The following is a 15,197-nucleotide window of genomic DNA, read 5'->3' on the forward strand; positions in this document are numbered from 1 at the left end:
GTCAGAGTAAGTGCTGTTGTTAGGATTTGTGTTGTCTTCAAATATCCTGGGGTTTGTGCAAATCAGAAAATCTCCTGCCTGGCAGTTAGTGGTATCCCTAGATTTCTTGATAACACTTGCGACCAAGAAAATATAGTTATTGACCTGTTGAGTACTTGTTGTGTAATAGGCCCTCAGGTGTAAGTTTTATTTAGTTTATGTCTTTTTAACTGCAAAATGACCCTGTGAGTAAACAGAACCCCATTTGACACATTAGGGAACAAGCTCAGGAAGTTAAAACTCATCGCTGTCGCTCCTCCGACACTCTCCAGACACTTCCCACGCCTTCTGTCATCGTTCTGGTCCATGCGTTTGGCATTTCCCCTACATTGTTTCCTATCCAAAGTCCACTCTCTCTTGCAATACCATCTCTTCCAGAAAGCGTTTCCTGAACTTCTCAGTCATTATCATAATCAACAACAACACACACGTCAATCCCTAGTCTGTCAGTTTTTGGAGGGCAGAGTACAGTGCGATGTGCATAGTGTTTGAAAGCAGGCAGAGTGGGCTTGAATAAGTTACTGAAATTGTCTGAGCCTTGCTTTCTCCATTTGTAAAAAATAAATGGTGATATGTAACTTATAGTAAATTGTGAAAAGGGTTAAATAACATAATAGGTGGAGAGTTCTTAGTTTGGCCTATGGCACGTAGCATGTATTCAATAAGCATTAGCTCCCTTCCCTCTACGTTTATATCACGGTGACCCTTAGTTGAGTTCTTTTTACCTTATTCTGCTACTACATTAGAGAAAATTAGCAAATTAGGAGGAAATTGGTAACATCTTCCTTACATTCATTTGTTTAGCATCTGGGCGTCTACTATGTCCAAGAAACTCTGTAAGATGCTGGGAATCTGAGAGTGGCCAAGATGGCCAAGACAGAGGCTTCTCCATCTTTGTCTCCAAATTAATGACAGGTCTTCTGTCTCGTGTGATATATGGAAATTAGCTGTAATAGTTCCAAGCATAAGTATTAAGAACAATAATCTTTTTTTCTTGCCTTACCTCTTGGTGACAAGTAGATTCTGTTAAGATCAGACAGCTGTTCCCTGGTCAAGGCCAGCAAAGAAACCTAGCACAGGTGGCAAAGGGGCTTCCCTTTCATCTTCTTCACTCTGGGAAGGCGTCGGCAAATTTCTAGAACCTGGTAGGTCCAAGAGCTGTGTGAGTTTTTCCCACAGCAGTGATGAAGAGAAAATGTCCTCTCTTGCTCACATTCGTTACAAAATGAGTGAATGGTTTCACTTATATTTTTAAAAATAAACACTGACCCTCTACACTCAAATGTCCATTTATGGTGAGATCATAAAGACAGCAAAGACTTCTGAGGGTGACCCCTTGTCTGTCTCAGCGGGGAAACCTGGAAACTGTAAACAGGCTGCAGCCTGCGTGGCTGCTGTGGAACATTACTATGCGGGCCCATTGGTGTGGCCATCGTTCAAGGGGAGTTAGAAGCCTCTAGGGATGAAGAAATGTTCCTAACCTCTGTCTACAGAGCCAAATGGATTCCAGGAGTAACACACTTAAATTCGAACTGAAACCATTTATTCTCTCAGCTAGCCTAGATGATTGTGAATGCCAGGCTTTTAAAACTTTCGAGTCATCCTAGCCTCTTCTTTGTCACACCCCATTCCCGCATGACTAGAAACCTTCCTGGCTCCACTATCAAAGCTTGTCCAGAATCCAGTCATCCCTCACCTCCTCCCCTGTTCTCACTGTCCCAGCCTCTGTCATCTCCTGCTTGAGTTACTTTTGGAGCCTCTTGTCCTTGTCCTCACCTCATGTCCTTGTCCTTTAGCCTCATGCAGGCTAAAGGGGATCAGGATATTCCACTCTGAAATATGCCACTTTGGCCGAAGGAGTATTTTGAGCTGAAGACATTTGAGGTTCAATAGATTCCGAAACAAGCCTTTCTGGAGCCCTCCCCTGACTGAAAGCAGACACTGGAGAAATGAAGACTGCCCTGAGTTCCCTCCCCCGGGGGAGCTTTATGGCAATGAAGGAGATGAAAAGTTGGCACCCAGGTCAACCTGCATGAACGAATGTTAAGATAGCCCTTTTCTTTCATTTTCTTCAGTTTCCACCACATATTTACCTCTCCACACTTTGCAGCCCCTGGGGGCCTAAAATCCCCTTTCCTTTGTCTTGTCATGTCTTGATCGATTGCTATTTGCTAAAGAAAATGGCACATAAGCTCTCAGGCCTATTACTTCTTCGATTCTTCACTTCTTTCCTAGGAAGACTCCCCTCATTGCATAAAAATTAACATCAAGTAAAATTTACATGCTTTTATCCTGCTGATGTCTCTTTTTAGTATGATTTGCAGGGCCCCAGCCACTGAACCAAAAGAGGGTAGAGGAAAAAGCGTTTTTCCTTTCCTTCCCAGGCCTTTCTCCATCCAGAGTGATCCTTCAAAACTTGAGTCAGGTCATGTCAGTCCATTCGTCAACACTCTGCTGTGACTCCCCGTTTAGAGTAAAATCAAATCCTTAGCAGAGTCCGCAGGCCCCATGGGATCTGGTCGCCATGACCAACCCGGCCATACCTTTACCAGCCCCTCGCTCACCCTTTAGCTGCACTGAACTCTGTGCTGCTTTTCAAACAGGCCTTTCCATTGAAGCTTCGCTCTGCCTGCTTGACATGTTCTTTCTGCAGAGGTCTCCATGGCGCACTGCCTCAGCCCCTTCAAGTCTCAGGTGTCTCAAGTCCCAGTGGGTCCACCCTGTTCATCCTAAAACTGCCTCTCGCTTTCCTGGCACTCCCAACACCCTTCCCTGCCTTTTCTATCAGATTTTATCTCCTTCTGATACAATATCACATGTACTTATACATTTTGTTTATTGTCTATCTTCTCCCATTGGAATATAAGCTCTACCAAGGGATTTTGCCTTGCTTTCCTCTGCCATATGCCCAGGACCTCGAAGAGTATTTGTTATGTGGTTAGGAGCTAAGAACATATTCATTGAATGGGTACGTTGTTTTTTGAGACGGGGTTCATTGCAGCTCAATATGCAGAATGAGGGAGCATCAGTCTCTCTCTTCCCACTCTTTTTGGAGGCAGAGAAGTTAGTAATCACTGGGAGCCCAACTGGGGGCTCAATCATGTCTTCATGCCTGTTTCTCTGGAATAGGTGATTACTCACTGCTAATTATCCAGTGAAAGGGCAGCTGAATTATGATATTGCCTGTGAAGTGCAGCAATTTTCTTAAAACTGATTAAGGTGAGTATTCAAGGAGATGAGCCTTACAAAGTCTCAGACCTCCATCTTATAGTCTTCAGTTTGCAGGTAGGAAGAAAAGCAAGCTCCAAAAGTCTCTTTTTGAAATCGTCCTCCTCCTTCCTCTTTCAATTTTTTTAACCCTTTAATGTTCTGGCCAACTGTTGAGGAAAAAACAGGAAGTTAAACAGGAAAAAATAGGAGATCAGTTTTAGTTATTCTAATGACATTGGAACTACTTTGTACATATTCTAACACCAAAATCGGCTAAAGACCTAGAAACTTCAGCTTTGGTGTACTGTCTTTGGCATCACACAGTTTTTTAGGTGACCAGAGAGGAAGAAAAAAAGAGTCCAGGTTTTATGTCTTAAGTCTTCAAGGATTCAGGTTAGGAGTTGGAAATGTGTCTTTTTAGTCCAATTAGCAGCTACAATATGAAATTAAATTTAGGAGGAAGAGAAGGCTCTGAGGAGAATTGCCCAATTTAGTCTAGACTGCTAATCATACAGAGCATATTTTACTAATGGGATCATTAAAACCTTGTATTGTGTCTGACCCTAAAGCAAAGTGGCAGCTCATTTCAGTCTGTAGAGCAGAGCTGACTGTTTTCGGAGAGTGAGCTCTTGAGGGTGGGTAACAGTGGAGCCACCCTTTCAGTCCCCCAAGATGGCAGCCTGGGCAGGGTGGCTGGCACGTAGTTAGCTGGTAGCATGGGCTCAGATAGGTAACTGGTTTTTTTTTTAAAGATTTTTTATTTATTTATCTTTAGAGGGGAGGGGAAGGAGAGATGGAGAGAAATATCAATGTATGGTTGCCTCTCATGCGTCCCTTGCTGGGAACTGGCCTGTAACCGAGGCATGTGCCCTGACTGGGAATCGAACCACAATCATGTGGTTCACAGGCCCGCGCTCAATCCACTGAGCTACACCAGCCAGGGCAGTAACTGTTTTTTTAAAGAGGAAAAGTGAAGGCAGAAATATACTGACAGAGGAGCCCAGATGCCATCTAGATACGCCAAAACTTTCACTCTCCATGTTGACTTGCTAGGGCCGAGCTAGAATTTGAGGAAACAGATACCTTTCCACCCCCAAGGAAAAGAGAGAAAAAAGAAGCTAGCCATTTTGACATGGCTGGATAAGACCTCTCATATCCTGGGGCTTTGGCTTTTACATGTTTTATGTTGAGTTTTGAACTTTATTAGTGATGATAACTGAAATAATAAGCATAATTTATTTATTGCTTGCTAAGGGCCAGAAACTAAGCTAAACATCTAACTCTCTCAGCCCTCAAAATAATTCATGTAACAGGTAGTACTCTCATTATAGAGGTGAGAGAACTAAGGCTTAGAGAAGATAAATTACGTGCCTGAGGTGATGCAGCAGAACTCGGCTTGAGCTCAGAGCCATTTAACTCCGAATGCCATGCTTTTAAACATCACATCATAGTGCCCTGACTTCCCAACTTAGCAGATCCACCCCTTCGTAGAAAATATTTTAATGTTCCTTTATAACTCTAAAACCAATTTCACAGATATTACTGACTACTCTGTAATTTTGAAAAACATTCAATATTTGAAGTATAAGAAGTGGAGATAATATGTGTTGAAATATGTAACTAAGCCAGCATGACCACAGTAGAAGATACAGAAATGTCATCAGATGCTTTGTGCATGTGGAGAGTCATTATGAATGCAAATATCATTAGCAGTGTTACCATGGGCAACATGAATTTTTAAAATAAAAAAACAATTTTTGGTAAGACAGCAAAGTGCAACCTCCCCTCCATTTATACAATGGTAACATTCTTGGGAAATTCAAGAAAAATGAAAGTCCAGCCCCATCCCCTATTTTTTATATATGTAAGGTATATTTTGGTTGCATAGGCTCAAAAAATGATAAACTTAAATGTTAGTTGAGACTTTTGAATGTCTAGAGGTGCAGGACTCCTCTAGACTATTCTTACTAAATGCCAGTAGAGCCTTCCAATTATTTTAATAGATAAAAACAAAAAACTCCCCAAACACACTACCATGCTACCAAAACAAATTTTCAAAACACTCCCTAGGGACAGTACAGTTCCCTTTAAGAACTATTGGCAGCTTTAGACCAGTTTTAAGAGTTCAGGCTGCTAAACAAGATAAAAATTTCTGTCATCCAGAGCTCTGTAGAAATATACCAATAGAGGACACAGATGTCATATTTGTAAAGTAGAACATCTGAAACATAAAATGTTATTAACCAATGTCAGTTTCCCCAACAAATTGAATAAAAATACACTGTAGGATTTCCTGAATTACTCCTTAGGTGTGAATATTCCCTCTTCTCTCACATCCATCGAGATGAGGCAGACCAAGCCAGCACACTCATGTTCTCCAGACACTGAGATCAGACATCCGCTGAACTCTGCCTCGAACACACACAGGCACAGTTATGACCACTTGATTAGCTGAGTCAAGGTATATTCACCTCCAACGCAGTTACCAGGTATAGTGACACAGACTCCAGGACCATTGGTTATCGTAAACGTCTACATTTACTACAGCCCGTTGGTTGGTGTAGAAATTCACTTTTTAAAAAGCCGAAACAGATGGATAAATAGAAGATGTCCCTATGACTTTGTATAATGACAGTCTAGTCAGAGGGGCACTGTGGCTTTCATTCCACTCTTTTGTTCTTGGATAGCACAGACGTAGCTACTGCTCACCTTACGTTTCACGTGACTCACGGCTGTCTTTCAGCCTCTCTCTTAGTTAAAATTGGGATTTGTGACAAATTTTGCCTCGGGCTGGGGGCAGAAGGGATGTATGTCTTTTCTAGCACAAATACTTAACAGCTGGCATGGGCACCTTCATCCTCTCGCTTCCTCTGCCGCAGCAGATTACAGAGCCAGGCTCGCTGGGCGGTGCAGCCACCAGATGAGGACGCCTCGATCCCTGAGTGACTGCACGGAGCAGAGCCCCCAACACACACTGCACACGCAGCACGAGGAAATGTAAATCCACACAAAAGCAAAGGCCCCTTTACTTTTGGGACCTCTTTTTTTAACTGCCTGGCCGAGTTTATTCTAGTCTGCCTGATATATGTACATTTTCAATCATTAGATTGACCTCGAAGGAGCTAGTGTCCTGGACGCTTCTCTTCTTCACTTACACGTCCACTGCCATTGAGCCATATTCTGTGGAGAAATATTATAATTGCCAATAATCTGATTCTTAGAAATAATCTTTTTAAAAATTCTTGTTCAAGTACAGTTTTCTGTCCCCCACTCCCATCCCAGCCCACCCCCCATGCTCCCCACCTCCCTCCCATTTCCACCCCCCTTGGTTGTTCTCCATGTGTCCTTTATACTAATTTCTGTAATTCTTAGAAATAATCTTAATGAGATATGTTTTATATTTGTGGGATGATTCCTTTCTTGGTTTTACAAAGTTTCTTAATTCATGTCATTTATTATTAACTTATAATGAAGGTGGCAGGTAGACTAGTATGTAAAGAAGCAAGTTATTATTAATGTATAAAAGACTGTCTTGAGAAATTTCCCAATAAGATTTTATGACATACTCAATAATTTACCCTATGGCAAAATTATTCAAGTCTTTTTTACTCAAAATCTCTTAAAATGATTTTAAAAACTACGTTTAGTTAGATAAGCTAGAGACTATATCATAAACAAAATTGTGTGCATAATTGTTATTATATAAATTTTTTTTAATTTCCTTTTGGAGGTTTTTCTTCTCTGATAATTAAAATAGTGGGACCCAATGGAAAGATTCTGAGCTTTGGAGTCTGAGTTAAATAGAGTAGGAAATAAAGGAATTAATGTTCGTATATACTGGAAAAGTCAATAGGTTCTCTGAGTTGAGGGGTGTCTGCATTTAGACACTTCAAAGATGTCATTAAGACCATTCTCCCTTCATCTCTCAGCTCCCCTTTCCACGGTGTTGACTCCGTTCTTAGCAGCCTCTCTCAGTAGCAAGAGGTCACCAGCCATTTGAAGGCAGCCGTCTGCCTTCAAAATCTCAGTGCAGCAGAAAAAAGTCCCTCTCGCTTTCTCCAGGAGAAGCCAGGCAGGTCTCTCTGGTAGGCTGTGGTTCTGTCACATGACACTTGTGGCCACTGCGCCAAGAAGGACATGATGACCCGATCAGCGGTGCCCTGGGTCCCACACCAACCCTGGGAGCGGCAGAGTCAACCCAGCCGAACCACAGGAGAGGGAAGAGCCCTGGGCAAGCAGAACCCATGCGTCCCCACTGCTCATTCAGGCACACAGGTCTAAAATTGCTAACGAGCTTACTACCTTGTGTGAGTCATTCATCCTTTCTGAGTCCAAGCCTTTTCATCTGTAAAATGGCAGAGAGTACCAGCCATCCAGGATTCCTGTGACGATGTCATGAGTAAAATACCTTAAAGCACCTTACTCATTGTGGACTGTGGAAGGTACCCAAATGAAAGGCAGCCTGGATTCAGTTCACTTGGTATTAAATAACTACATGAAACACTGCACTGGTGTAGGAAACCTCGAGGGCATGTCTTTCTCTCTGCGCACTCCACTTACAGAGGGAATCTCCTCTCGGGATGCAGTAAGAAAAAGTGCCAGATGTCATTAGCATTACTAACTCGCACACCTGCGTTAGCTGCATCAGCGCAGCTGTGTTTATTATTATAATTCACCAACCTTTCCACAGTAACTTCTCATTATCCAGAGGTGGAGAGTTAAACTTTATTTGATTATAAATATACCCCCTGTAATTTCCTCATGAACAAATGAACGTACCATTAGGCCTGTGCAGCGTTCATTGCCATTCTTTTTCTGGCTCCACCGAGGGCTCCGCGGGCCGGCCTTGACTCCAGCAGCTCTCAGCGCCCGTGAGAGGCAGCGGGTCGATGTTTCCCTCTCACGTGGGTGTTTCTCTCCCTCCCTTTCTCCCTCCCTTCCTCTCTCTCTAAAGAGACATAAACACAATCCTTTTTAAAATTAAAAAAAAAGAGTTAACTTTTTAAAACTCAAGAGTAATCTCAGGTAATCAAGAGTAATCTTGAGTTTTAAAAAGTAATCTCTTGAGTTTTAAAAATAGAACTTTAACCAGCATTTGCTCATTAATCTTCATAGCGTAGATTAGTGTTTCTTCTGAAAGTTCCTATTTAGCCAATACAAGTAACATTAACATCCATCTAACAGCCACTCACTTTTAGGAATTCATTTTCGTCTTGTCCTGCTGCTGGCCTGAGGCCACTGATCTGGCCAAAAGGGATATAGGACACTTGCGGTTTTTTTAAAAAAAAATAAGATTAATATGAAGATTAATTTTCTTTATTTACAAGTATTATTTGCCCCAGTAAACAATAATGTAGCTTATGTTAAATTGTTAAATTCTTGAATTTATATACTTATCATAAATAATCAGTGACTCGATGTGTTCTATTTTATGAAACTTGAATATAAGAATTATATGAGTTTAAAGCAGCAATATTCAACCAGTGTGCCACAAGAATTGTCAAAACATGCAACACTTCATTGTTTAGTTAGGGGCACTGACCTCTTTTCCCCTAGACTGTCACATGAAAAAATGACAACAGCCAACACAACAATAGACCTCTGGTGTGAATAAATCAAAATTATACCTATTTTTGCCATTTCAGCAAAATATATATTTTTTAATGTGCTGCAGAATTTTAGTAATTAGTTTATGTGTTCCATGAGATAAAAGAGGTTGAAAATCTCTGGTTTAAAGCAACATTTCCAAGTACAGAAAGAAGAAAATGTTTGATCATAACAAATGAATGTTCATTCTAGAAAGAAATTGCATTGTATTGTTGGTAGCATCATGTTTCTATTTAATTACCACTATGTAGGTCAATTATTATCAATCCCTTCAGCTGCTTTCATGGTAATTTAAATGTCCCATTTTTGTCCTGTTTCCAGTTTATCTCACTATCCCCAGTACCTAGTGAAGCAACTTACACATTTTGAGAACCAATTTAATATTTGGAATACTGAACTTAATTTGAAAAAGATGAACTTACAAGTGATACAGGAAAGGTCTAAAGATCCTTTAGGTATTTATTTGTCCTGGTAATAGCAGTTTTATTGATTTCCTGGAAAAGTCATTTTATAATTGAAAGGATAGTTTTACTAATGAATCATTTGAGACTTCTCTGTCTTTCATTTCATCCAATTAATCCCTTGAAAAGCTTTTTTTGTTGTTGCGATTCTCACCTGGGGATATGTTTGTTGATTTGAGAGAGAGTCAGAAAGAGAGAAAGTGACACATCAGTGTGAGAAAGAAAGATCAGTTGCTTTCTGTAGATGCCCCGGGATGGGACCAGACCCATGACTTTCAGTGTATGGGATGATGCTCTATCAACTGGCGGCCAGGGCAAAAAATGATGAAAGCTTTTAAGTGGACTTTTATTGTATTAAGATCTTGTAGGTGAAAAAAATTATTTGATCTTGTTCTTAAAATAAAAATAAATAACAAAATTATTGAAATTATTAATATCATATTGTGTCTTCTTAAACCTCTCTTGGATTATTTCTAATCCTCATTCTTCAAGGCGGGTCTCAACAATCTCATTGAACAGAACAGGGAGCCAAGCTGAAAATGAGTTATTCCCTACTGTCTTACAGCTGTGGCCAGGCCAGGCTGAGACACTGAAGCTCACTAAGACAGTTTTCCTTTGCCTCCCACTCTCCCTGGTGCCTCATGCCTAACAGCTGCATTTATTCACCGGTGTAAGTGCACTGAAAGATGATTTGCTTTTCTCAGCATGCCTGGTGCATTAACAGATGCCTTCTTGGCCTCAAAGTATCAAAGCACCTCCCCAGGTACCTGACTTCCCATGAGTGACAGGTGATAGAAGAACAGAACAGTATACACTTCAGCATCACAGGACCCAGCTTCTGACCCACACTGTTTTGTCTTTCCTTTCATCCGTGCTCTCTCAAGTATTGCAAAAAATTGAGTTAGCATTGCAGAGTGTTTTCACCATATCACCTGCTAGGATACCCCCCAACAATTCCTCTTTATCACCTTGATACCAGCTAAAATATTACAATCCTCTGCTGGGAAATACCACCTGCCCTCGGGAGGCAAAGGCAGGAGCTAATTGGCTACGGCAGGACCATTGCTGTGGGCTGAATATTGGTGTCCCTCCCAAGTTCTTAGGTTGAAGCCCTAGTCCCCACTGTGATGGTATTTGGAGGCTGGGCTTTGAGAGGTAATGGGTTTGGGTGAGGTCATGGGAGAGGAGCCCCTATGGCGGGTTCGGCGCCCATATAAGGGAATGAAGGGGCCAGAGTGTTCGCTCTCTGTCGCGTCAGGACATGAGATTCTGCTGGGTGACCTCTGGAAACATCGTTCCCAGTTTTCAGGCTACTTTATTCCATACCCCCCGCCCCCCGCAAACAGTTCTTTGCTATCAGAATAAAGTAACTGAGGGTGCTCCCTGGCATGAGATATAAGGACTTAAAAAAGAAGACAGCTCTGTCTTTTCAAAGGATAATTTGGGCAGCGGCGGAGTGGGGGGGACTCAAAAGCTTTTGAAACATTCAGATCCATGGTGTTTGATCCAGATTACATCCAGGGAATACAAATTTTAAAAAAGTGTCCTATATACTTCTAATTCAGCCACCTCCAAAACAGGTGACCAGGAGCACATGCGTGTCTGTGTGTGTCTGTGGGGGGTCAAGTGGTGGTATTTCTTCCCCTACCACTTCCCCTGGCCCTTGCCTAGGAAAGCAGTGGTACCAGTTTGGCACAAATTCCTCTGCGCTTTACACCATGTTCACATAGGTAAATAAATAAAGAAATTTGAATTCTTTAATAATATTTTAATACAATAATATTATAAATCATTCTGTAGCTTTTCTTAATATTATTTCGGGGACTAATCTTTGGTATATATACACACACATACGCCCAGTTTTCTTGGCCTCAGTATTCTCTGCCTCAGTATTCTCGATATCTGGGGCCGGATTATTATTTGTTTGACATGGCCATTTTGTCCACTATAAGATGTTTAGTGAACTTCATAGCCCCTACCCACTGGATGCAGGTGGCCTTCAGCCCCCAGTTGTGACAATGAAAAATGTCTCCAGACACTGCAAGATGTCCCCTGGGGCACGTAATCACTCCTGGCTGCGAACCACTGATGTAATTTATTCAACCATTTCCTGTGAATGGGGACTCAGATTATTTTCTGTTGTTGTTGTCCCACTCTGCAGTGAAAATCTCCATACATGGATTTGTAAACAACATTGCTTGTATTCCTATAGGGTCTGATTCCCGCAAATGAGGGAAGTTGATAAGCATTGTCAGGTTACTTTCCTAAGAGTCTGCAGCAATTCACACGCCCACCACAGTGTCTGAAAGTGCCCCTCCACTCTCACCAGCACTGGATAGTTGCAGGGGACCGGTTTGTCTTGGCCTGGCAAATGTGACTCAGCTCTGTATGGAAAACCTACAGAATCGAAGTGGTGGGCATGAGCCGGACCTTCAAACTGAGTTTTCCCGTGGGAATCAGGCCTAGAAAATGCACACAGATTGTTATGGCTTGCTCTTGCTAAAACTCCATTACCCTGGTCTAAAACAACAAATGTGTATTGTCTATCTTCAAGGTATTTCCAAAGCTTGTGTGAATTTGCCCAAGGACAGAGCTAAGCTCATCACCATTCCCCTCTGCGTGTTATTTTCATTTCCTTGATTGTACCTAAAATGTAGACAATAATATTCTTTATAATAGGTAATAAACCTTTCTCTGATGTAAAACCCCAGGAAAACAATAAAAGCCTGTCTAGGCAAGGGTCAAGGTGCTCCCCTCTTGAGGGAGTGACCGAGGCACCCAGAGGCACTCTCCCCTTGAGAGTTGTGCCTGTTCCCTTTTTCCCCACAGGATTGTTGTTGCCTCTGCATTTATTCTCATCATCAGCCACAACAGGCGGACTCTGCTGGCCGGAGTCTGTCACAGATAGTAACCATTTTTTCCCTGCTTGCTGTTCACATGCATTAATAAAGATTGTGTCCCAATGTTGCTTTGATTTTTAATTTTCCTGACCACTTGTGAGCATGTTGTCACTTATTTATTGGTCATTTTCTTTCCATGTCCCATGAAACTTACTATGTCCTTTGCCTATTTATTATCTGTGTTTTTTATTTTTACCAATTTGTAGATGTTTTGTTAGGGATGTTAATCCTTTTCATAAGTATTGCAAATAATTTCATTGCTTGGGGTTTTTTTGCAATCATTTATCTTTTGAATTGTTTCTGACACTATAATTTCCCCCATTTTTACAAGATTAACCTGTGGGAAAACCTTTCCTTTTTAATATAGGAAAGTACAAGGTGGGAGGGCTCACTTGCTCAGAGTTGCACATTCAGTTAAAGGCGGAGCAGAGGAGGGCACGGACCCCCACTTGGGGCTTCCCTTCCTCACCCAGCACTGTCTTCAGGGAGCTGTGCCCACTCTGCCCTCACCTCTCAGCACTCCGTCTGTGCATGTTCACAACAACTAGGAGAATGGATTTGAAAATGCGAGACAGCAGAGTACAATAAAGTATCACAACACAGTAACAGCCCATGTGCCTTGAGCACAGAATAATTATTTTTAGGTTGCCCTTCTGTAGCTGGCCAAACACCTAAGTGGTGCTTGGGGAGACATTGCCACCCCCTGGCACACAGGCGGGTACCAGAGGTAGAACAGATGGCCGCGGGGCATTCCTGGCTGGGAATTCTGCCGGCGAACATTCAGTAAGGAGGTGCACTGATAATCTGAGGGAGACAGCCACGAGGCTAATAATGCTCTGATGGCTCCAAGCCTTTTCACAAACTGCCGAGCTGTTAATTCGTGGCAGAATTCTGAAAGCAGGCTTTTGGAAGCTCTGCCTAACACCTTAAGCATCATATCACATCCAAAATTCCTGTCCTGTAAAAGAATGAGTGTACAAGGAAAACATTCCCTAAAATATTATCACATCTGCTAAAACTGTGTATTTGTTTAAACAAATTAACATCCACATCTTTATTTCCTGTGTGGAGGCACCAAGCCCATTCGCTTCTACGTGCCCGGTTTGCCATACTGTGTAATAGGTGCGTGCAGCTGGGTGCCCAAGGAAGTGAGTGTGGTGACCAGGAGTTTGTGTGTTTGATAGCACATTGAGAAAATGGGAAGTCAGATGGCGCATCTCTGCGGCATCGCTCCATTAGGCGTCTGCGTCGCTTTGGGGAAGCCTGTCAAAGCGCTTGCGCTCGTTCGCGCCTGACCGTTCCAGACATGTGTGGATGCAGAGTGAATAACAAACATTGGAAAATATTGGCTCAGATGAGACGTCCTTTCCAGAAGTTTGTCTGGATGACTAAGGCAGCAATTTTCAACCAGGATGGTGGGACATATATGAAGAAGGAATTTTAAAACTAACATTTCATCCAGGATTCTGGTATATCCTTTTATAAGGCATCCCGTCCACCCCCACCTAAGGTACAATCGGGAAGGCCAATTACAGTTAAAATAGATGACATGCTTCAGGTGAGAGGGCACACAGAAAAAGATTGAGGAGTACTGATCTGAATATTTAAAGAGATTTCTTTCAGTAGAAACCAGCCTGGCAAATTAACACACACACACACACACACCACCGCCACCACCACCACCCCCAACACTTCTAAAAGAAGGCTGTAGGTGGCAATGGGCTAGGTGCAGTGAATAGTACAAATGAAATTTTTTTTTCTGTGTACTTTTATTCAACTTCCAGTCAACAAACATTGGTGAGCCTAGCACAGCACTATTCATGATACAAATAATTATGGAGGGTCCATTAAGAGGGCGATTGTGTGCTGAAAAGTCTAAGATGTGATCCCTTACAGTCTAACGGATGCACTTGAGCAAACACTGCTACTGTATCCTTCCACCGGAAATACATGGAAATCCTGGCTAAAATAGAACAAATAAAGTATTTTAAATACAGCTGAATCCAAAGTAAATGAAGAGACATCTCTGGTGAACAAGTGAAGCAGGACCCTAAAGCTATAGCAGTGAACAACTGCCTGGGGGACAGGGTGTTGGGCCTGGACAAATGCCCTGGACATCCGGGGCTGGGGTTGTAGATGGGGCTTGACAAGTTCATGGGTGCATAAGCATGAACTTGGGCCTGCCAAAGGTATAAAACTGGACCCAAGGCCACTTTCAGAAAGCAAGGACTCTGGATGCTGTCTTCCTCAGTGGTAAGGTGGGGAGGGGGGACCTATTCACCAACTCAGAAATAATAAAGAAGTGTGTCTTTATCTAGGGTTTTGGGGGGAGAAAAAGGGTCCTACGAGAAATCAAAATATCAAAACATCAATCAGTACCGCTAAAAACAAACAAACAAAATCTAGTTCTAGATAAGTAAAACCCCCTCTAGCACTCAGCAGAATCAAAGCAAAAACTGCTAAGTGGAAATATTTTCACTACTGAGAGTAAAGGAGACTCGTAAAGGAACGAGGCAAAACGACAGAAAGTGAACCCATAAACCACAATTACCAACCACACGAACGAATGACGCATAACTGGGACTCAGCGGAGGCAGCAGATCCAAGGCAGCAGGCTAGAGGCGATCGCAGGGCTGACCACCGTGGCCTTGTCTCCCAGGGTCACTGTCCTTCATTGCCTGATGCTCATGTCTCAAATATATATTTTGTCTGGAGTTTCTTTTTGTTGTTACTGTTGTTTTAGATGGGAGGGTGAATCCAATTCCTATTGCACTATACTGTAAGGGGAGGTCCATAGTATTTTTTTAAGGGTAGTATTTGTTTATTGAATGTTACTTGGACTATTGCCTTATTGAGCAATGTAGAGATAATCCAGAAACAGGTTGGCAATATGTTTTTATTTATAAGATGAGGTTAGTAGAGTCACCATGGCAGGTCAGTGGGGTCTTTTTATGGCACAGATGAAAGTTCCTTCTGCTGA

The 15,197-nt window shown here is 42.2% G+C and overlaps 1 long non-coding RNA gene across 1 annotated transcript in view; it reads left to right on the forward strand.

The window, feature by feature from the left end:
* LOC118977275 (uncharacterized) overlaps positions 1–15,197 on the forward strand; it is a 66,234-nt gene that overhangs the window by 36,886 nt on the left and 14,151 nt on the right. Inside the window, exon 2 of the long non-coding RNA XR_005064490.1 lies at positions 10,100–10,105. This is a non-coding gene — a long non-coding RNA (uncharacterized LOC118977275). The remainder of the gene's footprint in view (positions 1–10,099; positions 10,106–15,197) is intronic.

This window comes from Sturnira hondurensis, unplaced genomic scaffold (assembly GCF_014824575.4).
Source record: "Sturnira hondurensis isolate 20B ecotype Veracruz unplaced genomic scaffold, ASM1482457v3 Scaffold0021354, whole genome shotgun sequence".
In the NCBI taxonomy this organism is placed as follows: domain Eukaryota; kingdom Metazoa; phylum Chordata; class Mammalia; order Chiroptera; family Phyllostomidae; genus Sturnira; species Sturnira hondurensis.